The sequence below is a fragment of the Oryx dammah genome, unplaced genomic scaffold (assembly GCF_014754425.2).
Source record: "Oryx dammah isolate SB20612 unplaced genomic scaffold, SCBI_Odam_1.1 HiC_scaffold_8, whole genome shotgun sequence".
NCBI lineage: Eukaryota > Metazoa > Chordata > Mammalia > Artiodactyla > Bovidae > Oryx > Oryx dammah.
The window spans coordinates 6976399-7003068 of NW_024070192.1; the positions used below are offsets into that span (position 1 = coordinate 6976399).

General features: G+C 43.1%; 1 protein-coding gene across 1 annotated transcript in view; it reads right to left on the reverse strand.

Moving 5' to 3' along the window:
• Positions 1 to 26670, reverse strand: part of GRB2 (growth factor receptor bound protein 2) — a 66633-nt gene that overhangs the window by 21413 nt on the left and 18550 nt on the right. The gene's annotated exons all lie outside the window — the stretch shown is intronic.

Consider the following 26670-nt stretch of genomic DNA (forward strand, 5'->3'; position numbering starts at 1 on the left):
CCTCCTTTAGTCTGGGAGGGAGGGGGAATGTGGTCAGAGAGTAATATTTGAGGGGACACCCAAAGAACTGCCTATGAGCAATCCAGGCAGAAAGCTCCAGTGAGAAAATCGGGAGCTCAAAGTGATCAGAAGTCATTGAAGAGCGGCAGTCACGTTTGCCTTTTTCAAACATTCCAATGTGAGGATGAAGTGGAGGAAAGACCAGGTGAGACCCACCACAGCCGCCAGGTGAAAGATGCCAGCATTGGGACTGCAGTGGGAAAGTGCGGTGGAGGGAAGCAGACAGATTCAGGATACCTACAGAGGTGGAATCAAAAGAGCTCGGTGGGTAGATGGACTCAGTGGCCTCCCTCTTGACCATCGATTCTCTTTTTCTCTCTATAAAGCACTTTAGAAAACCAGCTATATAGAGCTGCTGGCGAATGTCCTTTTAGCGTCCTCGTGAGTAAATAGCCTAACTGCAAAGGCAGACAGTGCTCCTGAGCCTCTCCAGGTCCAGTGGGCACTCTCCTTCACCTCTCTGTGCCCTACATGGACGTGCCACGGCTCTCTGGTTCCCCAACCCCAACGGGAGGCCCGCAGACGGAGGCTTCCTGCTGGGGATTCTGTGGGCGGCCTCGACCCCTCAGCTAAGGTCTCAGCCCTCTCAGCTCAGTTGCCGCCGCCGCCTCCTCCTCCTCCGGGCTCTGCTAGTGCCTCCCCCTTCCTGCATGCTACGGTCTTCTTTCTCCAAGCCTCAAGATGGTAACCTGCTTTCTAGCTCCGGGTACTGCACCATCCCCTGCGGTTTCCAGAGAAACCCTGCCCATACCTTTCCTGTAAATAGTCTCATTAATAAAATCTCTTCAGGTTAGCCAATTTAGGTGTGTCATGTGTTTCCTACCAGGACCCTGGCTGAGATTCCCCTCCAATCCGTTCTATCCATCCTTTGAAACTGATTAAGAAGATATTCCATCATATAAAGTGACAGTTACAGGGCAAACAGATCACAGAAGTATTCCAAATTCTACTAACTACTTGGGAGAAGAAAACTTAAAAGACTCTTGAGGTCCACCACTCTTAAGCCGCTAAATAATTCTGTCTACTATTAACGTAGTTACAGGGAACTAAGAAAGGTGATGAAGCAATGAAGACCTAGGATCTGTAATCCGGCTAGCGCTAGGCGGTCCTGACGAGTTAGCTGCAGCTGCTGTCCTCTTTGAATTGCACTTTGGTCCATGTTTGAGTGTGTACTACACTGACAGCTTTGTGCTAGGAAGCTGTGATGGGATCTGGGGCATGGGGAAGAGACACAGTCCTACCTTTGGAAGTGTTTACAGCTAAGGGAGCTATGCATGTAAGATAATAAGGGAATAAGTAGAAAGTGGGATAAGGAAAATGGCTGATTTTGAGCTGACTATGGAATTCATGGGAGAAGGTGATGGCACCCCACTCCAGTACTCTTGCCTGGAAAATCCCATGGACAGAGGAGCCTGGTAGGCTGCAGTCCATGGGGTTGCTAAGAGTTGGACATGACTGAAGCAACTTAGCAGCAGCAGCATGGAATTCACAGCTACATGTTTCCAAATGAGCTGCTTGGTTGATGTAGAAAAAAATTCAGTTCATGTCTGGAGGAACTAGAAAAACGGCAACTTCAAATAGTCCAGGAATAGAGCAAGAACTTAAAGGCAGAGCAACTCAGAGTAGGTAAGAAGGTGTGGTAAAACAAGGCCATCGTCCCTTTTATATTTTAATTGGGGTTCAAAAAAGGAGGGAGTTGCTGTTAAGTCACACAGCTGGTATCCTCTCTCTGCAAGACTACAAACTGCCCTCCTGCGAAATGGAGCGGTCACATGTTTAAGCGACAAATGGTAATAACAGGCACTGTGGATGGCTGGATGTGGCTCAATGGCGTGGCGTTGCCTCTCAGAGGTAATTTCCAGGGCGAGGCTACTCTACCGCCCCTCCTTGCTGTCTCCACCATGCTGCTCAAGTGGCACTGGGAAGGCTGAAGAGTCTTAAGAGCCCAGAAGCCTTCAAGGCTGGGGTATCATGTGGGCCTGCCTGGGGTAACTAGATCAAGTGGTCTATTTCAGTCTTCTATCACTCAGAGATTTGACAGAATACCCCCTTCCTCTACTTTTTGGATGACTGTATTGGCAAAGATGAAAACAAGTTAATATTCAGTGATGATGACCGGGTGTTCCTGGTGGGAGTATAAAAAGGTGTATGGTTTCACTGAGAATTTAGCCTTAAATATCAAAGATCTGAATTTTCATACCCAGTAAAGCCTAGCCATTCTTAGGACTCTATTCTAATCAAATGATCAAGATGTACTGTGTTAAGACTCAAGGAGCAGACAATTATGACTGTTCATTTTGAGTCAGCATCTGTGCTCAGTCCCGGGGAGACCGCAAGACAGAAATGATCCTTACTTACAAGGGCTGACAGCAGGGAAGGGAAGGGAACCATGTAACTTAAGGCATCATAGGTTATGATGGAAAGTTCAGAGTGCTCTGGATGCGAGCACACCCTGGGGAGACCTAATCAGATCATGCATAGAGGTGGCAAGGAAAGCTCACCTGGGAAGTATCATTTCAACTGGAAACCCTAAGTACGAGTGGTCTTAGCCAGGTTTAGGGGTGGGAATGGAGGACACGAGTGAGAGAAGAAATACCCCACGCAGAGGGACGAGCACACGTAGAGGCTCTTGGGTGGGAAGGGGTTTGGTGTGGTCTGGAATGGAAATAACAGATCCAAAGGAGTTCTGTGAGAAGTCGAGGCTTGGAGGCTGGAGAGACGGAACTGGCTACACTGTGCAGGGCTCCGAAGAGTGGAGTACGGGTCCTGGGAGACCAGAGACTGCACCTGCTCTCGAGTGTGCGGATTCTGGCTTCTGTGTGGCACAGAGATCTGGGAGGGATGCAGAGTGGCAGCAGGAAGACCACTTAATTAAGGGGCTACTCAGTAAGCCAGGCCAGAAGAGATGGGACATTCTGACTAGGGTGGAGGGATTCTGATTGCCTTGAGAAGACTCTAAGATGAACACAAGAAACCCATACGCGTTATTTTCACACTCTTAAATTTACCCCCCACCCTGTTTGCAGGAACAGGGAACCTAGTACAGTACAGGGTGAGATCTAATTTCAAGCTGTATCACTAGCTTCCCAAGGCCACATAATCTAAAACTTCAAGTTTATTCTTCACCATAAATAAAGTGAAAATGTATAAAACGGATAACCCCTCAGTTGTGCTGAGGTGATGTTTTGATTGCTATTAATGTATAAGTAAACGTCTACACAAAACTTTTTCAAACAACCAATTCAAATAACTATAATGTACAAACTGTAGACTATGAAAATACTCAGTTTGAACTAGTATACCCTAACATATGCTTCCTCACATATTAAACCTTCTCTACTCCCCAAAGTGACCCCAAATACAGACATTTTCATTAAGAAAACAGACGTGAGAATTCAGGATATAGCAACTTTTTCTGGGTACCTCTCTAACAGAATTGGAGACAAATATAGCTGTTGTTGACAGACAGGCTGAGTTACCCCTCCTTTTACCAAAAGAAGGGAGACTTGTCTTGTAACCAACTAGTTTTCACGGCCTCCTTCAGGCAGCTGCAAGGCTCAGAAGGCAGGAGGGAGGCCCGGGGGATGGGGAGGGTGGTGGGGCGGGGGCGGCTGGGGCAGCGGGGATGGGAGGGTGGTGGGGCGGGGGCGGCTGGGGCAGCGGGAGCACAGCCACGCAGCTCTGCTCTTGGCCTGTGCTGTCAAAGGGAGACAAGGCCAGCCCCGCTCCGCCTATTAGTTTTATCTGAGCACCTACATGCTGCTTCATGCAGAAAATCAGCACTTTCGTCCCACAGAAACGTCACAACCCGCAGAGAATAGGGGGACTAAGAGAACTAAATAATAGGATGTATTAAAGCAAACAACGGGCTTGTCAGGCCCTCAATTCCAGATTACAAGAAAGACTTCCTGATTTCAGGCAGTATTTAAAGTGGGAAGCTAGTGTGCCACCCACAATTCTGGGTCGCTACAGGACTTAACAGAACAACATCGGTGCTGCCTGGAAACTCAAGGGGAAACCAGGCATACGGGGTTCCTCTCTTGCCCACAATAAATAACAAGGAGCTTTCCAAACCATAAAAATGATCAGCCATATGATGATCAACTCAGGTACGACTACTGTTGGCCACTACAGAATGATTATTACTGAGCCTTTCTAACCTCTCGACCCGTCCCCATAAGGTCAAAGGCTATGAATGACTATGCATAACACATCTATAATGATTCAACTATTAAATCTGAATTGACCGGAACCAAAATGCCCAGGTGAATTCTCACTGTTGAAGTCACAGTTTGCAGCCCTGGGAGGTATAGTGAGGCTGGTTTTAAAATTTGTACTCCATTTACTGGGTGGCCTTCTGTTTTCCCTAGAGTTCTAATGGATTTAACACAATTTCTCTGGCTTTTATATATTTTAAAAATTATTACTACTTTTCAAGGATGGTATATGTAAGAAAACGCCTTAAATACTCATTTTCCTCTTCAGTCTATCACTCTGGAATTTTCCTGATACTTTCTTTGGTTGGACGTGTGGATTCCTAGACTTCAAGGCTTCCTCATTCTTGGTTTTTACAGTAGGGCACCAGTAATACACCCCAAGAAAGGGTGCTGGGGAAGCAAATGACTTCAGTCCTGGCATGTCTGAAATTGCCTAGATTCGTCACTTGTAACTGAATGCTGGTTCAGTGAGGTGTAGAATTCAGCAGAATTCTAGGCTGAACAGCATTTCTTTCAGAATTAGGAAGCTACTGTTTTCTGGTATTTGGAGTTGTTCAAAGTTTACTGGCAATCTGATTATCACTTCTTAACAGAGACTTGTTTCTTTATTTTCTAGATGCTTTTAGAACCTATTCTTTCTCCTGGACATTTTGAAATTTAACAATAACTTATCTGAGGATGGATCTGTTTTTATACAAATTGCTGGGTAGACTCAGTGGTCCCTCCTCCTCCAAAAATTCACATCCATCACCTACGAGAAATTACCTTCTTTAAAAAAAAAAAAAAAATCTGCTAGTCTTTCCTTTGCACTGTTCTCCTCATTATGTGACTTTATGAAAGACCTCAGCAGGCTCACACGGCACTTCCTGAGTCCATTCACAGCCTCCTCGACGACGATCTCATTTTCTCCTTGAGCCGCGACAGCTCCTCCACTATCCTTCCCAGCAGACGATCTTTCTTTCTGGTGCTGAGTCGCTTGAGTTGTGTCTGACTCTGTGCGACCCCACAGACAGCAGCCCACCAGGCTCCCCCGTCCCTGGGATTCTCCCGGCAAGAACACTGGAGTGGGTTGCCATTTCCTTCTCCAATGCATGAAAGTGAAAACTGAAAGTGAAGTCGCTCAGTCGTGTCCGACCCTCAGCGACCCCATGGACTGTAGCCTTCCAGGCTCCTCCGCCCATGGGATTTTCCAGGCAAGAGTACTGGAGTGGGGTGCCACTACCTTCTCCGGATCTTTCTTTCTATTTCACCAAAAATACAGAAGCAAACAGAAGAGATCCTTTAAAGCTCCCACCACCTGTGTACAACCACTTGTACCTGTAATCCTTACCCTCTGCCTTCTATTTCTTTTGTCCATGCTCCTAACCACATAAAATTCTACTTCTGTGCTAGACCCTACGTTTTTGCCTGCTCAAGGACATTAGTGCAAGTAATTTCCCCTTATTTCTTGTGCATTATCAATTTTTTTGTCTCTACTGGATCTTTTCTATCAGTAAATAAAAACGCTATTATTTCTCCCAACTGTCAGAGTGGGATGAAAACAGACCTCTTTTGATTCTACATCAAAACTCCCTGGAACAGTTGTTCACATCCCCTGTCTCCAGTTTCTTTCTTCCTGTTCTCTCTCCCTAACATTTTATTATGAAAGCTTTCAAACACAGAGCAAAGTTTAAAGAATTTTACCAACCAAGACACATTTACCCACCACCTAAATTATGCCATTAACAACATGTGCTTTATCACATATCGATCTATACAATCTCCCATTAATCCATTTTTTAAATGCAACAAAGTTACTGTCATCAGCATTCTCCAAATACTTCTCCAAAAACATATTATTAACTATTAGTTAAATGTTAGTTTGCAATGTCTTTTTAAATTTTTGTTTATTGATCTATTTTTGGCTGTCCGGGGTCTCTGTTGTTGCGCAGGCTTTTCTCTCTGGGGAGCACAGGCTCCAGGATGCTCACTCGGGCTTCAGTAGTTCCAGCACATGGGCTTAGCAGTGTGGCTCCCAGGCTTGGGATCCTCCCAGACCAGGGATCCAACTTGTCTCCTGTATTGGCAGGTGGATTCTTTAGCAGTGAGTCACCAGGGAAGCCCTATTTTATTTTTTTCATGTATCTCAAAATCGCAGACGTCAGTACTTCTCCTCCTACATGCCTCTGCATATATATTACTGACTACAGGTAAATATTAGTTTGCAGTGCTTTCTTTTGGTGTAGCATTTACACAGCCATTGCCACCCCCCAGCAAGGCTCCCCACGCCCCGCCCTGACTCACCTTGCCTGAACCCACTCCCAGTATGTTTCTGCTCTCTCCACTGAGACTACTCAGTGGTCCCAGTGATCGTGATGGCCTGTTGCTGCTGCTGCTGCTAAGTCACTTCAGTCGTGTCCGACTCTGTGTGACCCCATAGACAGCAGCCCACCAGGCTCCCCCCTCCCTGGGATTCTCCAGGCAAAAACACTGGAGTGGGTTGCCATTTCCTTCTCCAATGCATGAAAGTGAAAAGTGAAAGGGAAATCGCTCAGTCATGTCCGACTCTTCACAACCCCATGGACCGCAGCCCACCAGGCTCCTCTGTCCATGGGATTTTGCAAGCAAGAGTACTGGAGTGGGGCGCCATCGCCTTCTCCGATGGCCTGTTACTGAATGCAAAGGTCAGTGCCCCGCCCCCTTTTGACTTGGCCCATCAGAAGCCACAGCAGAGTGGTCACTTACTCTGCAGTGAACACTTGTTTGGCTTCTAGGATACAACACATCCTAGGTTTTCTTCCTGTTGAACTGGCTGCTCTTGTTTGGTCTCCGTTGCTAGTTTCTTTTTATCTCATTAACTGTTAAAGGGCCCCAAGGGCTCCATCCCAGAACCTATTTTCTTCTCTACCAACACTCATTCTCTTAATTTTCTCATATAGTCAGATGGCTTTTATATACCCTAAATCAACCCCTTCTCTCCACTTCCACAGCTAGAACTCTGGAAGCTGCCAATAGCTCTTGCCCGGATTCTGCCCAACTGGTCTCACTGCTTTCACTTTATCCCCTTCAGAATGTTCTCTATTCTGCAAACCAGAATAACATTATTAAAATGTAAGCCACACCTGTTGTCACAGCCAGGAGGCGGTGAAGCAAATGTGACAACTAAGTATACTGTGGTATCCTGAAACAGAAAAAGGACACTAGGGAAAAGCTAAGGCAATCTGGATAATACCAACTTTAGTTAATCACATTTGCCCGGAGCAGTTCACTAACTGTTAAAAAAAAAAAAAAAAAAGGTACTAATGCAAGATGCTAAAAAGAGGGAAAATTTGGTGTGGGGCATACTTGAACACTTTGTACAAGTTTTCTGTAAATCTATAACTGTTCTCAAAAGTAAAGCTTATATATTAAAAAAAAATCTAGACTGTGGATCTGCTTAAAATCCTTCAAAGGTTTCTCATTTCTCTAACACTCACTGCTCCTCAATTGTGTATTCACATTTTAAATTGAGGCAACACAATAGCAGTCTAGGGATTTCCCTAGTGGTCCAGTGGTTAAGACTCCACGCTCCCAAAGCAGGGGGCCCGGGGTTCCACCCCAGCCAGGGAACTAGATCCAACATGTTGTAACTGAGAGCCTGCGTGTCACAAGTAAAGATCCTGCAGGCCTCCACTAAAAGATTCTGCATGCCGCAGGGAAGACTGAAGATCCCAAGTGTTGAGGGCTGCAAGTACAACCCAATGCAGCCAAATATTATAAAAACAAAAGCAGCCTAGGAACTCTACTGGAAGTGGGTGAGGCTTGACAGAGTTTGCTTTATTTAAATAGAGCTCTAGATGCAGGGAACTTTAGCAAAAGTACCAGAACACTATTTCCAATGCCACAAAGTTTTTCTGAGACAATTTAATGCAGAAGTACTACTGTCTATTATTCTCAACGATAGTTCTACCTTTGTTGACAACAAATTCTCTCATACTGTGACCTCTCTTTGTTGACTGTTCTTTGTATTGTGTAACACAGTTAACAAACACTGGAAGGGAGTGGGGAATGAGTATGTTCACAGATGACCTACGAAAGGCTATAATGTAACTTAAATTGGGATTAAAAACCACCATCATCACCACTACCAACAGCAGCAGCAAATCACCTATAATGGAGAAAATAGTTAATAAAACTCATTATGTCTTTAAAGCTCTAAACAAATGTTAAATATAAGGATTTTTTAAAAAAACAAGGTAAAATGCAATTTGCTATCAATTCATCTTAGCAGGCCTAATGGTCTCATTTTTACTTTAAATATTTACTTACCTACAGAGCTATTTTTCTTACTCTATACTTACCTGTGTGGACAATGAATCTTGTAACTAACGTAAGTGGAAAGACAGAGATGATCAATTCATTTAGCTAATATGGCAAACCTTATCAATCGTTTGGCCAAAGCCCACAGCATTTCCGGCCCAGCATGAGGCAGCACAGCGATGAACACTGTGCCTCCCACTACTTGGCCCCCCAACTCTCCAGTCTTCCTGCCATTTCATTCCTTGAACTCCAAATTCCAACAATACTACTGCTACGGCAAGGTGCTTCCCAACTGCCCAGCTGTTTTATGATTTTTCAGACTCGGTATATGTGTTTCCTCTGGCTAAGATGGCAAAGTCAAGGTTTAAGGATCACTTTCTGTCTGCAATCATGGACCTCTGTATTATTACCACAGCTCTATCATCACACCAGCTTCAATATATTGTGACTACTTGTCCTTTCTATGAGACTGAGCTATTTGAGGGCAGGTGCCTCATCTGTTCACTTTGGTGTCCTCAAGGACACGTCTTGCAAGAAAAACCTTCATTGGTGAAAACAGTATGTCCCCAAAATATTTTAGATCTTCCTTAAAAGAAATGATAAGCTATCTCCCAAATGCAAATGAGGAAATATGATTATTACATAATCAATTTTTATGCCTGGTTTTCTTTTTGTTCATGATAAGCAAATGCTTCAGTAGCTTAAATCTCAAAAATATGGTTTCAACAGATTTCAAGCACTAGTGTGTGTGTGTGTCTCTCTCTCTCTCACTTTCTCTCTCACCCACCTACACACATACATACACACTCACATCTTAGAAAGACAATTCTGGACAACATGGGCCAGTTTTACGTGTTTGGAACAATTCCTGGTAATTTTAAGTCCTTCACACACAAAAATCAAAGGACCAGATGGGATTTTAGGAGATTTTCCAATCCATTTTCCTATTATAAAACCTAGTAAGTAAATGAAGTCACCAATATGGGCAAGATAATCATCCTATTTTAGAAGGCTTCCACAGAACTATCCTTAGGAATGTACCCAAATGTAATCAATCCCTACCGATGCAATTTAGGTCAAACTCAGCGTTAGCTCACACAGGAAAGCAAAATACCATCATTTCCGTGCGCGTGTGCAGAGTAAGGAACGACATGACACAGAAGGAAAGCGTAGTGGAGTGAAAAGAACACCGAGAACCAGCGACATACATGCCGTCCCTGCTAACCTTGCCCTGGCGCCTTGGCCTGTCTGGGCCTCATAAAATCCCCCGTAAAATAAGAGTGCTGGGCTGGAATGCTAGGTTCTTTTTAAAAGTAATATCTTAAAAAGGCACAACACACTTATTGTGCACCTGCTGTATGACCTTTTATGTATATTAAGGACGACCTTTCCCAGAGAGAGCATTTTCACAGGTGACTGCACAGTTAATAAAAAGTGAAACTGTAATTCAATTCAAATTCAGGTCTGCTTGTTCTAAAAGACATTGTGCTAATCTGCCTCCTGGGAAAGGGAAGAAGGGAAAAGAAAGGAAGGAAGGGAACTACAGACTGGCAAAGATACAAATAAGTGTTTTCCTGCAGGCAGCATAAGGACAGAAAAATAGGCCAGAACAAACCACTGTGGCATGAGCAGTGACAGGGAAACTAAGAGAAACGGGTCCCCATGCTTGGCTCTTTAACTGTCACCACAAATGCCAACGGCTTCATCTGCTAGGATATACCGTCCTACTTCTTGTGTGTGCGTGTTTGTGTGTGAGCGTCGTCACTCAGTTGTGCCCGACTCTCTGCAACCCCACGGACTGTGGCCGCCAGCCTCCTCTGTCCATGGAATTCTCCAGGCAAGAATACTGGAGTGGGTTGCCAGTCTCTTCTCCAGAGGATCTTCCCAGCCCAGGGATCGAACCCAGTCTTTTGCATTGCTGGCAAGGTTTTTTTTTTTTTATCGTCTGAGCCACTAGCGAAGGCACGTCTCATATATCTACTTGCAACATACCAGACATCCTGATTGAAGGTATGAGGCTAATACTGAAGAATCTGAGTAACCAATCTAAAATCCACGGTTTGAGGAAGGGTGAGGAGAAGGCATGGAGGACAACACTCCTCAAATTAGGGGGAAATTTCCCAATTTAATAGGTTTTTATATCTCTGAAAACATGATTCCGGGAGGAAAATATATTATGCTCGTTACGTACCTGTTACTAACTAAGCAACTCCACTCATACAGACTATTAAATCAATACTGTAAATTGTAATGTTGCAAATATCACAGGATTCATGTCTTCCCACATCTAGTATTTTTCTCAGCTTATTTTTGATTTAAACCAAAGCTTCCCAATGAACTATATAAATATATTTTTCAGGCATTATTGTATTTCCTAGTGTTAGCATCACACCTTTTTTTTTTTTTGGTCATAATCCTAATAATACCCATAAGCATTCAGATTAGTGACAGAGCTTATCACCCTTTTAGATCAGTTTAGAGAGGAGAACAATAAAGAAGGTGCAGTAAGATCCTCAGAGCCTTGGGCTCAGGGCATGGCAGGTACCAGTAAAAATGCCCACCACGTCTCAGCCTTAAAATTAAAAAATCACCCCCTCCAGACACATGAAAAGTTGATTCACAGACACATGTGTATCAATTTCTGTACTGTATCCATAAAAATAATAAGATTTTTTTCACCCTCCAATCACTAAATTTCTCCCGTTTGGGGGGAGTGGAGAAATCAACCCTGTTGAGAATATAAGACCCAGCTCATTTACTCTACTAAACTACTCAGAACACACACAAGTCAGGAAGTACTAACAATCTGGGAGCCAGCAAATATTTTTTAATATATTGATTTTTACCCAATAGATAGCAACAGATAGTTAGCAACAGATGACAGATGTTAAATAACTGTCACTTTATTCTTGTTCTCAGTATTTTAAATGGCTGGATATAGGACAAGAAAAACAGAAACAGAAGTGCTCCTTTGTAAAGTTTATCTCACCCGCCCCGCTAGGTGCATGGGCTTTGTCTTGCCTTTAAAGATTCTAGAACTATATACTCTCCCACCCACAGGATCACGCTTTTGCGTTCAAAATTCAGCCAGCTTGCCTCAGCTCCTGTGTGGGCACCTAAGTACAATGGTGTGTGGGCCAATCTTCAAAAGGGCAGAACAGCCCCCCACCTCCAGCCAGAATCACCCAATTACTAATCTGAAAAACACCGACAGCCAAATAAAGTACTCCAGTTAAAAGTGAAAGGCTTTCTCCGTTGGGGAGTAGAGGAAGAAGTCAGCCTAGAAGATTAAAAAAAAAAAATCTACAATTGTTTGAGCTGGGTAACCGAAAGAAACAGAAGGGAAAATAAAGGTGTGAGTGAGAGTTTATTCTTATGCCATACTTGTCACAAAGGCTATGTGTCAGCTTTGGGGGGAAGGGAGACTCTTCATTACACAGATCTCCTGGTTTCTAAAAAAGAGTCAAGAGACCCTTCCTCAAAGGTTTTGAACACCCAAGTTATCTTCTTCACGCCTAATCCCTAACAACTAAGGAGTGGGTGCCAGGTCTTCCACTCCTGACCTCTAAAATCAGCCTATCATTTACACCCATAAAAGCACCTTCCACTTTGACGGTTTCTCTCTGGAAAACCTTTCCACCTTGTAAAATTATGTGGATTATCTAGAGGGTAGTGATGGATCTACTCTTTGATCAGAAACCCAAAGTGCAAACGCAAAGAATGTTAAATCTACAAAATGTTTTACTGAGTCTTTTTTGTGAAATCACAACTCTAAATTTTTGTTAAGCTTGTCCTAACAGCAAATCAGACAAAGATCACAAAGATGCAGCTGACCCGTGTACCAGAAAGTCAACACAAAAACTGTGACCGAGAAAGTCAACCTAAGACCCTCTCAGTAAATTCTACAATGGCTCTTTCCTGTTTCGGGGACAGCAGGAATGCCTCCGGGGACAGCACCGATTCCTGCTGGTGCCTTGTCTTGTGCTCTCTTTTTGGTGTTGTGCTAAGGCTACATTTTCACTTTAGGAAGAACTCACCCCTGCACAAGCTTCCATTACTGGCTATATTCTGCTTCAGTTCAGTCACTCATTTGTGTCCGACTCATTGCGACCCCATGCACTGCAGCACACTAGGCCTCCCATATTCTACTTGAAGTGAAGTTGCTCAGTCGTGTCCGACTCTTTGCGACCCCGTGGACTGTAGCCCCCCATGCTCCTCTGTCCATGGGATTCTCCAGGCAAGAATACTGGAGTGGGTTACCATTTCCTTCTCCACCATATTCTACTTGGATATATGCAGATATCTCTAGCCCAAAAGAACCTCAACAGCTAAATCTCTTTCCCTGGAGGTGTCTTAAGCATCTCAAACTTAACCACAACCAAATGGAACTCAAGATGTTCCAGAAAGTATTCATCTCCCATATTACCTTTCTCAGTTAACAGTACCCATAGCCACCAAGTAGCCTTAGACTTCTTTCTTATCCATCCCTGAGTATAGTTCCTTCTACTATATACATACATGTCCTCTTCAATTAAAATGTCCATCATCTCTATAAAACCCTGACTTCCCTTTCTTTACCACTCTGCTACAGTTTCTCTCTTAAAATGCAACTGATGTTATTTCTGTGCTTACTGTCCTTCAAAACTTCCGACCCTTGAAGAATCAAGTCCAGTACTTTTTAGTCTGGCATATGACCCCCCTAATGATACAGCTTCTGCCCAACTGGCCAACTAGCTCTGCCATTTCCCCCATGAAGATCTCCCATCCTGTCTGCAGCCACCTTCTGTCTGTCCCAGCTGACCTGCTATGCGTTCATGCCTCTGCCTGGATTGCCCTTCCCTCCATGTTTGTTCACCCAGTCTTATTTCACTCTTCAAAACCCAACGAAACGTCCACTCTGTGACATCTATCACCACCACTCTCCTTGTAAACATTTCTACTAGTGAACGGAAACTGTGCAACCAAAGAGTGTATGCGGCCACGTCCTTCACAAAGTCGTGCCTGGTTTTACTACGTACCTATAGAAGGTAAACACTTGATGCCTGTTTGGTAAATCACCTCTCCTCTAATAAATAACTAAAATAACACAACTTATATTTATTAAGAATTTATCACATGCCAAAATGTACAACATAGTAGGCCATTTCCTCCTCATAACAACTCCATAAGGTGGGTAGGTATTATTCCAGTTTATAAATGAGGAATCTAAGGTGCATTCAAACAGGCCAGAGAACTTGCCCAGGAGTTACAGCTTTAATGGAAGAGATGGGACTGGAACTCAGGTCTGACCAATTCCAGAGTCCATGCTTGTAACCTCTCACTATTCTACACTGTCTTTAACAGGCCTCCCAAAGAGTGTTGTCCACACTATTTTGTCTAAAACTTCAAGAATGAATTATTTAGCTAGGTTTCTATTAGGGCTTTATACTTTCTGCAGCTAAGGGAATAGAGTTATTCTGGATTAAGAATGCTATGGACAATGAGCTCAGAATGATTACTCTAAACTGTCTCATATACAAGTATCTGGCACCCAACCTAAACTCAGTCAACCAGAAAAGTTTTTCGAAGTCCATGTAGGAAAAAAGAAAATGAACAACTACTATTTCCTCAGATCAACTTTCCAACAGAATAACTCCTTCCGTTTTTTTGGAAGGCAGGGCAACCTGCAAATACAAAGATTCCTTTTATTTGGGAGTTTTGAGCCATATACCAAAACTCCTCACAGCAGTCTATGAAGAAAAAGTCAAGATAAACTAATCTTGTTAAGCCCCTCCTCCTCTGCTCCTGGCCATCTTTTATTTTTAGGACATTCTCTGGCAGTTGTAGTATCAAATGATGGTGATACTAAGAGTATGTGAGCTTCACAAGCTGGCAGGTGTCGGATGGCGACCCTGCAGCAGCTCCATCGGCAGCCCACCCAGACGCTTATGTTTAAACTGGGAAAAAGTCCACGAAGCGGGCAGAAGCCAGTGGCTCATCTTACACCAGACCCCCTACTTTCAGCTGTCTCAAAAAAAAACAAAACAAACCCCAAACCCTCTAAATTAGAATCATTTCAATCTTCCCAGACAGAATCTTGTATCAAAGAAATGCTAAATCCTACTTTAACGACTTCTACTTCGTTGCAACGGTGCAGGAAATTCAGCTGTCCTTTTACTCAGAGGAAGCCAGTGTGCGTTTAAAACAGAAGCTGAACACAGTAAAACCTGAAGGGGAGAGACATCAGGGACGGGCCCTTCTGGCATGATGTTACCTTCACAACTGAGCTGGGAGTGACTGGCTGGTTTCATCTGAAAGAAACATCTGGTACCATCTATACCAAGGTGGAAAAGCTCAAATCAAAGTATAATGGAAAGGAGGGAGATAGAAAATGAGCAAAAGAAAAAAAAAAAGCCATCATCAGTACCTTTAGTGTTCTTAAAAGATAAAACAGAAGAATTTAAAAGATAAAACCGAAGAATTTAAGTGGGAACAATGAATAACCAGCGGGTACCAAGAGATTGCTCAAGTACGTCCAAAAGATGAATAAAACAGCCCAGGACTGGACCTCATTAGATACCAGAAGCACTCATCCTCCTAAGTCTCCCCACTAACCAACTCGCTGAGTCTATGGTGCTACCGTTTTCACAATTACTTCTTCTTTCCCTTTATTTTTAAGTCGTACCGAGTATTATATTGTACTCTTCTTTAAAACGCCTTTAAATATAATAAGGATGGTCAACTAAATTTATTTAAAATAGTGAGGGGATGGGGGAGGAAACACTGTAAAATGTCCAGCAGCAGCAGCAGTGAAAGGGTTAAATCAAGCACACTCAGCCGTGGAGACACTCTGCAGCTGTTACAAATGTTCTTTACTAAGAGTTTATAATAGCACGGGTGGGGTGGACAATGGGTGGTCTCCTAAACCTCTGCTGGGCCTCTAGGAAGCAGCCATGAAGCTTGGGTGGGACTGCCCCCTCAACCAAATCCCCCAGAACAAGTCTATCTCCTCTACCTGACAGTGACTGGCTTAGTCCTGTAACCTGGACCAATCAACCCAAACTGTAAAACATTTGCTGTGAGGCAAGAAGGGCTGTGTGGATCACAATAAACTGTGGAAAATTCGGAAAGAGATGGGAATACCAGACCACCTGACCTGCCTCTGGAGAAACCTATATGCAGGTCAGGAAGCAACAGTTAGAACTGGACATGGAACAACAGACTGGTTCCAAATAGGAAAAGGAGTCCGTCAAGGCTGTATATTGTCACCCTGCTTATTTAATGTCTATACAGAGTACATCATGAGAAACTCTGGGCTGGAAGAAGCACAAGCTGGAATCAAGATTGCCAGGAGAAATATCAATAACCTCAGATATACAGATGACACCACCCTTAAGGCAGAAAGTGAAGAGGAACTAAAAAGCCTCTTGATGAAAGTGAAAGAGGAGAGTGAAAAAGTTGGCTTAAAGCTCAACATTCAGAAAACGAAGATCATGGCATCCGGTCCCATCACTTCAAGGGAAATAGATGGGGAAACAGTGGAAACAGTGTCAAGACTTTATTTTGGGGGGCTCCAAAATCACTGCAGATGGTGATTGCAGCCATGAAATTAAAAGACACTTACTCCTTGGAAGAAAAGTTATGACCAACCTAGATAGCATATTGAAAAGCAGAGACATTACTTTGCCAACAAAGGTCCGTCCAGTCAAGGCCATGGTTTTTCCTGTGGTCATGTATGGATGTGAGAGTTGGACTGTGAAGAAAGCTGAGTGCCGAAAAATTGATGCTTTTGAACTGTGGTTTTGGAGAAGACTCTTGAGAGTCCCTTGGACTGCAAGGAGATCCAACCAGTCCATTCTGAAGGAGATCGGCCCTGGGTGTTCTTTGGAAGGAATGATGCTAAAGCTGAAACTCCAGTACTTTGGCCACCTCATGCAAAGAGCTGACTCACTGGAGAAGACTCTGATGCTGGGAGCGGTTGGGGGCAGGAGGAAAAGGGGACGACAGAGGATGAGATGGCTGGATGGCATCACGGACTCAATGGACGTGAGTCTGAGTGAACTCCGGAAGTTGGTGATGGACAGGGAGGCCTGGCATGCTGTGATTCATGGGGTCGCAAGGAGTTGGACACGACTGAGCGACTGAACTGAAGAAGGGCACACTTCCCTTTCCCTGTGATGTTAACGAGATGTCTTCTGATTTAAAAAGGCAATTTCATATACAGTACCATCTTTAAATGTCCAGAAAAAAAAAAATTAGGAGAGATAATAAAATAAACTTATTTCTGGGCAACAGATTGGGTTGGATTTGGGTACTGATCATTAACCATCATATATATTTTTAATTTACAAAACAGACTGCCAGATTAATCACTGTCTTTGAAACTCATATTCCATTCATACTCTAACCCTCTGTGAATCCTTTCACCTGAAATGCCATTCTCTCTTTTCCCCCCAAATCAGTCACTTAGGATCAGGGCTTCTCTTCTTCCCTAGCTATAATCCCCAACAACTTCTTTCTCTGAATGCTCGATGCCTTCAATAATTAGCAACCATTACAATAACTAAGTCATTTACTGAACACCTACTATAATGCTACAATCCTGGGCACTCTTATGTTATTACATTTAAACATGACTGTTTCTAAATGAGTCATTTCTACTCAACCAAATATGAAATTCTTGGGGGGCAGGAACTGTTTTACATTTATGTTGATTTGTCTTATTGCCTAACATATTCTATCACAAAACAAGGCAGACGTTCTAAATATGGATTATTTACATACATTTGGAGGGGGGGAAATACTTTTAACAGAGCCTCAAGGGCTATGACCTTCAACTAGGTTTAAGAACCACTGTAGCAGAGATTCAACAAATAGTTCTTCAATCATAACTAAACACATCACCAATAAGCCCAGAAGATTTCCAGGAAAAACAGCTTGTGATACGTATCAGGCTGCACAAATGGAAGAACTTGTTTTTAGTCACATTTTGAGTGTATGACAAGGTACTGGAGTGGCATGCAGACAGTACTCTAGTGACATGGAGTCAAACACAGTTTCTCTTTGCCAACTGACAGCACTGTTAACAGTCCCTATCCACCAGACCTGGGGAGGAGTGCCTTTGTTTTCATCCTTCTGTTTATACGAATCAGCTGTTGAACCTGTAATCATTTTACCCTAGTCAGAAAGCTCTTCCTAAGCGTACTGTAATAAGCACAGTAGCATAATGGGGGAAGTGACAAATATAAAGTTAACACAACGTGGCAGTACTTCAGGGTCTTATAATCGAGAATTCTCACTTGAATCTCTCTGAATCAGTAAGGCTTCCCTGCTGGCTCAGCGGCAAAGAGTCCGCCTGCAATGCAGGAGCTGCAGGCGACGAGTTTGTTCCCCGGGTCGGGAGGACCCAGGAGGAGACGGCAACCCACTCCGGGATTTCTGCCTGGGAAATCCCATGGACAGAGGAACCTGGAAGGCTGTAGTCCATGGGGTCGCAAAAGAGATGTGTATGACTGAGCAACTAAACAACAAATTCTTACCATTAGCTACAAATAAAATTTAAAAAACTGTAATTAATTCAGAAAATCTACAGCAATGGAATAAGGCATTTGCCAAAAAGGGTTATGCTCCCATTTATTACTCTGTTTTGAGAGCTAGTGCAATATTAATAGGAACTGCCCAGAGCAGTCCATCTCATGTTCTTCAACATTCAGGCTGCTTCTTGCTATGGAAGATGCAGAAAGAAGTTCCCTCGTGAGAATGAGTTCGACACTGCTAATGTTCACAGCCGAACCTCTTCCTATGGTTTAACATCCAACCTTTATCTTCCCCAATAGATAACCACTAACATTCCCATCCTGCTAAGGACGCCAACACTCTCCCCAGCCTCAAAGTCTCAGCATGCTCCCACTGGACCGCATCTCCTCCCCAGTCATAGGGCATCTTCCCTTGTAATGCCCTCTAGATTTGGACTCTTCTCCATTTCCATTAGGGCACTTCCCTTGTGGCTCAGCTGGAAAGAATCCGCCTGCAATGCAGGAGACCTGCGTTAGATCCTAGGTTGGGAAAATCCCTTGAAGAAGGGAAAGGCTCCCCACTCCAGCATTCTGGCCTGGAGAATTCCATGGACTGTATGATCCATGGGGTCGCAAAGAGTCGAACACAACTGAGCGACTGTCACACACACCATTTCCACTAATTTATTTCAGGAGCTTGCATGCAACAAAACTACTTTCTGGGAATTTCCTGACGGTCCAGTGGTTAGGATGATGTGCTCACACTGCCGACTGGGTTCAATCCCTGGTCGAGGAACTAAGATCCCTCAAGCCTCCATTTGCCACCCATCCCCCATAAAAAATATACTTGCGGTTTTAACTGCTTACATGTTTCAATTAATTTAATCCTCACAACAATCTGATAAGCTAAGTGCTATTATCATCCCTGTTTTTCCAATCAGGAAATTTTGGCACTAAGAAGTTTAAAAACTTGCCCAACATCACAACTATGGCAAACGAGGTACCGCTGAAGCCTGAACCTAGCTGGCCTGGCTCCAGCCGGGCCTCCATCCCTGTGCTCCATCTTGCTTCTACTCTTTCTCCTCTTTAATCCCATACTACTCAAAACAGTCTTTCTAAAACTCTGGGTAATTTCACTGCTCCAGGACCTGTTAGAAAACACTGCTCTTTCATCACATGAATGTCGCTTTCTGGTTAGTTCAAAATGTGAACCAGATCAAATTATGCTCAGAAATCTATTCTCTCACCGATTAGCTGTGCAATTTTATGCAACTTACTCATCCTGTGTGTTAACAAACTTGAAAAAGTTCTTTCACTGTTGAGAGGAATTGAGCAAAGTACTTGGTACAGAGCCTGCCTGGCTCTCAAGACTGCATGAGCTCAGTAAGAGCTAAATTTCTGGGCTCATATGAAAGCTTCACCTTCTGTAAGGTATTGCCAGGCTCAAGTCCATTCTGTTCTCTTGGTTCCTCCCACCGGGAAGGCCTGATTACTCAGACAGTAGCTACCATTTCCCAGTACCTTGAGTCCAAACTGACTTATAGTACACAATCACTACACCTGATTCTCTCTTGCTATAAGTCCTCTAAAACAATGTTTAATCAGAAGACATACTCAGTAGAACAGTCTTCTTTACAACCTGCTTCACAGGGATGTATACAGAGAGCCTCACCAGTCAACTCTAAGTCCCCAGTATACTGAAACTGTCTCCCTGGCACACACACTCAAAAGCTTGCAGACCAACCTAAATGTAGTCTATAAAAAGAGAATCTGAGAAATGTATTACGTGCGAATTTTCTACATTTAATGTCAATGTGTCACTAGATGCGCCTCAATTCAAAATGGGACGTATGAAAACTATCTTATTTAAATGATTTGAAGCTGGACCAAAGGAGGAGCAGCCTAAAGTTCTAGCAAAACTGAACGTTTCTTTACATTATAAGGCCAGAACCAAAAGAGAAATTTAAGAAGACATAAACAACCACATGCAGCTTTACTTTAGTTGAAAGATGCTGACAGACCTGATAGAGAAAAACTCCAATTTATTCTCTGCTTCTTCTGAGCTCAGCCTAGAGTCACAAAATAAGACTCCTGAGATGAGGACTGTGGGCTGATTCGGACTGGGCTGGCCAGACGCTGACTGACTCCAGCCAACCAGCCTGTCTAAAGATGGCACCGGTTAAGACAGTGAAGGTGTTTAAGAACTTACTGACTGCCCCCATTTCCACCCCACGTATATACCCACCACTAGAATAACGACTCAAAGCGTATGTACTCCTTTAAGGACAGCATTATTTCCTCAAAATATGAACCACAATCTCATCAATGAAGAGACGCAAAAACTTAAAACTAATGAATCCTTAAAACTGAGACTTAGATTGACTTAACGGAGTCAAAGCTAAAGCCAGGCCCTACTAGAGATGTGAATTCATTATTTTATTTTTTTATATCCTAACAACATTCAAGCTCTGGGTTTATCACCAGAATACACACATTCCAAGAGAACATTCATGAGCAAATTTAAAAAGAGACATTAGTGTCTTGTTGACTGAAACCAACTACTCAGGGCCTAGAAGAACCAAAATGTTAAGTCTCTCCACAAACTGTCGTCAGCCTGTCAGGTCCGCCTGCATCCCCCTCTCCTGAAGGCTTCTAAGAGCACCTGCCCCACTTGCTCATTCCCGTCCTAGGCTGGCTTCAGCGATGCTTGGCACCATGCAGCACACTGCCAGTCCTGGGTGTGTTGCTAATGGGTCAGAAAGCGTCCCTGGAAACACAGAACACCAATAAGAGTGCACACAGTTGTTCGTAAGTGAAGTGTTCTGGCAAAGCTTGACAAACAAGAAGAAATTCTTCCCCCAACCCACCTCACTTTTAGCAGCAAAGTAAACTCAAGAGAACATGAGATAAGACCAGCCTCCTTTTCCTGCAGTCCAGCCCCTGCAGAGCGGTTCTCGATGGACCCTGAGGCTGGGAATTGTATAAACTATGTAAATTTACATAAAACTATGTAAATTAGAACAAATCATCAGGGTTACTCTGAACCAGTCCTGTAAAATTTTTTTCCTTGTTTTTCTTATACACTTAAAGAAAAAAAGAATTCAACAGAGAAAGCTAAATGTGTGCAATCTCCTTCTATATAGCAACATCTTATGAACCATCTGCTGAAATAAAATGCCATCGTGACTATAGATGGAATAAATGTCCAAAAACAAAAATTGGTGGAAATCGGGAATGTTTTTTGGACAGTAACAAAAGTAAAACTGGCTAAACAGTCTTTAGATCACATGCAGAGTAAAGTGTAATCACACCTCAGAGAGACACAAAGGAAAAGTAGCTAAGAAGCATAACTCAGGTGGTGGCAAAATAAGGGAATAAAAAATTACAGCAGAAATTCCAGAGTTCCTATTTCTGGTTTATGTCACCTAAATAAATGCAAAAACAGCTGAGGCAACATAAGAACCCAGTCTGACCTCCGACAGGGCAATACTGGGTAATAAAGACAACATCCAACTATGGACTCAATTTACACTGAGAGGGATGGACCTGGTGTGGGTTTCAATGCTTCTTCTGTTCCAACAAACAAAACGACCATGTTGCGGGGCGCTCTGCAAGACACGGACACACAGGAACCCGAGACCCAGGGAATCAATACGCCAAGGGCCAACACACAGTGGCACCTCTTCTGAGGCACCTGAGGGAAAGAAAACCGTCTAGAAAGACTTCTGGAACTCAGGCGGGCTTGCTGTAAGTCAAGAGAGAAGGATGGGAGGTGACCAAGGTTATACTGGACAAAAGGAATGGCAGGTCTGAAGACCACAAAGTGTTAAATAGCTCAGTGTTCAGGGAAACGATGCACCTCGTTTTTGAAAACTGACCAAATACTGTTTAAACATAATTACAATGGTTCATCATCCCATTATTTGACATTTCTGGCAAGTTATGTTCACTAATGAAACACTGTAGAGCTTTTAGGGAAAGGATATTTAATTCTGCAAAATGTCAATGTAATTTAACACAAAGAAACAAAATGACTACAGTAAGAGTAAGACTTTGCCCAAGATATTTATGTAAAACAGAGTTCTGAAAAGAAAACACAATAATTATGGTTTTGCTGAATTCAGAGAAACGCTGCCTCTGCGCTCTGGATGGGCCTCAGATGCTGCGGTCTGCACATTCAGCTCAAGACCACATTACACGTCCAATGACACAAGGAACTCAAATTAGAAGAGGCAGCACTGGACTCCACAACACACTGTGTGTCACCCCAGTGGAGCCATTCGACGAGCACGCTTCAGACTCCACGGGTTACTACAGGTCCCTAGTATCTGGCTCTGTCTGCATGGCTGGCGGTAGAAAAGGCTCAGCGCTATGGAGAAAAGGGTCTGGGAAGTCAAAGGGCCACAAGCAAAGGGAGTAGTGCCACCAGGGAAGAACTCGTGAAAAGAGAAATCCTGCCCCAGTTCCACTGTCGGTGCACAGCAGCCTCCTACTTTCCCTCCCCCGGCCTGATTCTGCCCAAGGGCCCCATCTCCAAAGACCAGGGTCACCAGCAATGGTTTGCACCGAGAGGAAAGATATGATTCCCGGCATTTCCAACTGACACCCAAAATACTGTGAACACAAAAACACCGATATTTGGTGGTGACATTCTACAGCAGGGCTGTCCAAAGAAGCTTCTTACAATGACATAAATGTCCTATAGCTGCACTGTCCAATATAGCAGCCATTAGCCAGACACAGCTAGTAGGATCTTGAAACACAGCCAGTGCAAGTGAAGAAGTAAATACTTTACCTAATTTCAACAGTCATATAAGGCTATTGGCTATAGTGTGGAAGAATGTGGTCAATATCCAGCATCATCAGTTCGCACGGAAGCCAAATACTTAAATGGTCCAACCTTAAAAATGTCAATAAGCGTTACATGAGCAATAACATCTTCCACAAAAACACCAATTTATGAGCTTTTAGGAAACAATTCTTAAGTACAGACTATCAAAAAATCAAAAGGACATATTAAACTTTGAGTGTTTGTGTTTTAATCTATGTTCGGCCAACACAGCCAAGACAAGCCTAAGGAGACACAACTCAACAATGCAGCATCCTGGATGGAATCCTGGAACAGGAAAAAGGACGCTAGGAAACATGAAGGAAGCCTGAGTAATGCATGGACCTCAGTTAACAACACATCCTGAACGCCCCTGGTGACCCAGTGGTAAAGACTGCTTGCCAGTGCAGGGGACACAGGTCTGCGCCCTGGCCCAGGAAGATGTCACAGGCTGCGGGGCTGCAACTGCTGAGCCCGCGCGCCACAGCGACTGAAGTCCAGGTGCCTAGAGCCTGTGGTCCGAAACAAAAGAAGCCCCTACCAGGAAGGCCTGCTTGCCACAGCTACAGACACCCATGCGCAGCAATAAAGGCCCAGTGCAGGCATAAAAATGCTTAAAATGGTGGCTCAGTATTGGTTCACTAGAGGTTAACAAATGTACTACACCAATGTAAGACGTTAGTGAGAAACTGGGTGTGAGATATAGGGGATCTTTCCGTGCTCTCTTTCCAAGTTTTTTGGTAAATCTAAAATGTTCTAAAATAAACTTGCTTAAAAAAAAATCTATGTTAAAAAAAACCCCTAGGTTCATAAAGGGAACTCTGCTCAGTATTAAGTAACAACTTAAATGGGAAAAGTTTTAAAAGGACACATGTATAACTGCTGTGCACTTGAAACTACCACAACATTGTTGATCAACTGTGCTGTTCAGTCGCCCAGTCGTGTCCAACTCTCTACGACCCCATGACTGCAGCACATGAGGCCTCCCTGTCCCTCACCATCTCCTGAACTTTGCCCGAGTTCATTCATGTCCACTGCATCGGTGATGCCATACAGCCATCTCATCCTCTGACGCCTCTTCTCCTTCTGCCCTTAATTCTCCCCAGCAGTTAACTATATTCCAATACAAAAAAGTGAAACACAAAAACAAAACCCGGGAAACTATGCTCAGTAAAGACGCTGTAGCAGTTTTAGTTTTATCTTAATGAGAGAATCCTGTCGAGGGACCCTGGCCAAGAGCGCAAGTAGCACTGACATTTCATTCTACCCTTCCTGTAAAGAGAACACTGAACTTTGGGGCTCCCATTCTTATATCTGATAAACAACTGAGTACATGCTTAGCTCAGTAAATGTTTTCAAGTCTATGAAGAGGAACCTTGAAGTTCTTTATTTACTTGAGCAATTTTCTTTCAAAGGCTTCATGAAAAGGTATTCAATTTTCCACTTCTCTGACCACAGATTTTTTAAACTTTAGAAACTAACATCTAGATAGCAGATTTCAGGTGTATATCATGCTGGACTATAAACTTGTTAAATATAATTCACATTCATATGGTGTTGGAGAAAATAAAATGTTTAATCCTTTCCATTTCTGAGTTACCAAAATACTAGTGTGAAGTTCACGCTATTTTAAATAGCTGGAAAGTTCTACTTTAAAGTAATCCCCCTTAAAAACATTACTCAGCATGTTCTACATTCAATTGTGTAATAGAAACCTATTTCCATAAATATTTCCTTAAAAAGTGGGGTGGTGGTGTCATGGACATAAAATTGACATTGATGGTTACAAAACATGAAGTGTCATAATTACCTGGCAGCTCTCTGCACGGGCCATGTTGTTATCAGAATGTCTACGTTTATAACTGTCAAATACACTGAACGGCAATTAACCTTTCAAGTTTACATGTTCTAGGACAACTCCAACAACTCTTCAGAGTTTGACAGTAAGCTCTGCTAATGTTAGAAACAAAGGCCTCAGTACGTCAGACATATCTGGATGGACGGAGCAGTTATGAGTGTTTCTAAATTAGCTCAGAAAACTTTTCAATACACCTGTCTTACCAAGTCTGTTTTCATTCAGAACACTGTGCATACCTCTAGCATAGCTCTCAAAACTGAATTATTAAATACACCTATATCTCAAACCCTCTGCACTAAGCACTGTACCCTTAGCCTAGGAAAAACTCAAGTTTGTTCATGTAATTCACCAGGACACTGGGGTAAGCAGTCTTAATGTACTGTTGGCAAGAGACGTATTAATGCCAGAGTTGTTAGTTTCTGCAAAAACCCACCAGTCAATAATGTGTTAAGAATTCATCAAAATTCTACAACTATCATGACACATACTCAAGGAAAAAAAAACCGATTAGACCTAAGAGACATCCAGAGAACACTCAAACCAACAGCAGAATATACATTCACCTCAGGCACACAGCAGAACATTCTCCAGGACAGACCACATACCAGGCCATAAAACAAGCCTCAGTAAATGTAGAAGAACTTTAATCAGCATGCTCTATAAGCCTAATGGAATTAAAATAGAAATCAGCAGCAAAAGGAATTCTGGGAAATTCACAAACATGTGGAAATTAAACAACACACTCCTAAATAACCAATAGGTCAAAGAAAAAAAACAACAAATTGGAAAATATTTTGAGATTAATAAAAACAAAAACCACTGCACACCCAGATTTATGGGGAGTAACTACAGCAGCATTTAGAGGGAAATTTAAGGCTATACTCTTAAGTATTTATAAACATTTACATTAAAGGAAAAAGTGTCCCATAGTTCACTTCAAATTGAGGTTGCTATTCTTTTATTTATAAAAGTCAACCCCCTCCTAAAGCAGGTAATCAATCATTTTTCATCAGGTTATCGGAGGATATGCAAATGAGAAGTCTGCTTCTTTTGCGAGACCTTTAATATCTGATAAGAAAGGAGAAGAGTGAGAGAAAGAACATGCAGAAAGCTTACACTTTTGACACACAATACCAACACACTAATAGCTACATTTGAAAATAACCTCTATAGTTTTTAAGGGCAACAACTGTTCAGGTATGTGTATGTACATCAGCTGCTCCAAGAAGGCAGACAGAGGGCACCTGAACACAAAGAGAATGACTTTCCGAGTCAAACGCTAGTTCCTTCTCAGTCAGCAACCTACATTTGTTGTTCAGTGGCTCAGTCGTGTCTGACTCTGTGTGACGCCATGGACTGGAGCACGGCAGGTTTCCCTGTCCTTCACTATTTCCCAGAGTTTGCTCAAATCCATGTCCACTGAGTCAGTGACAGCATCCAACCATCATCTCATCCTCTGTCGTCCCCTTCTCCTCTCCTCCTGCTCTCAATCTTTCCCAGCATCAGGGTCTTTTCCAGTGAGTCAGCTCTTCGCAGCAGGTGGCCGAAGTATTGGAGACTTTATTGGTCTCCAGGAAAAGACTTGCAGGGCTACAAGTTTCCACTTCTAGCACTAAGTGAGGCCATTAGCCACAGATTCATTTGGATATCAGATGCAAACAATGTTAATGTTAGCACAGCTTCTGGGAAACTTAACACCAATTTCAGGTTCAAGATCTACTCTGACTCAGCTAAAACATGTGACTCTGAGAAAGTCTTAATCATTATTATCTTCTCTGATAGGCTGGCAAAGAAATCTTTCGAGCTACTGCTTTTTTCTAAAGAGGTTCAGTACATTTAAACAGAAACCCCATGCTTCCTTCCAAAGACGAAGTATCTGCTTTCTTTCATTATTACAATTTTGCATATGGCTTCACTGTGCTTCTCATCATACCC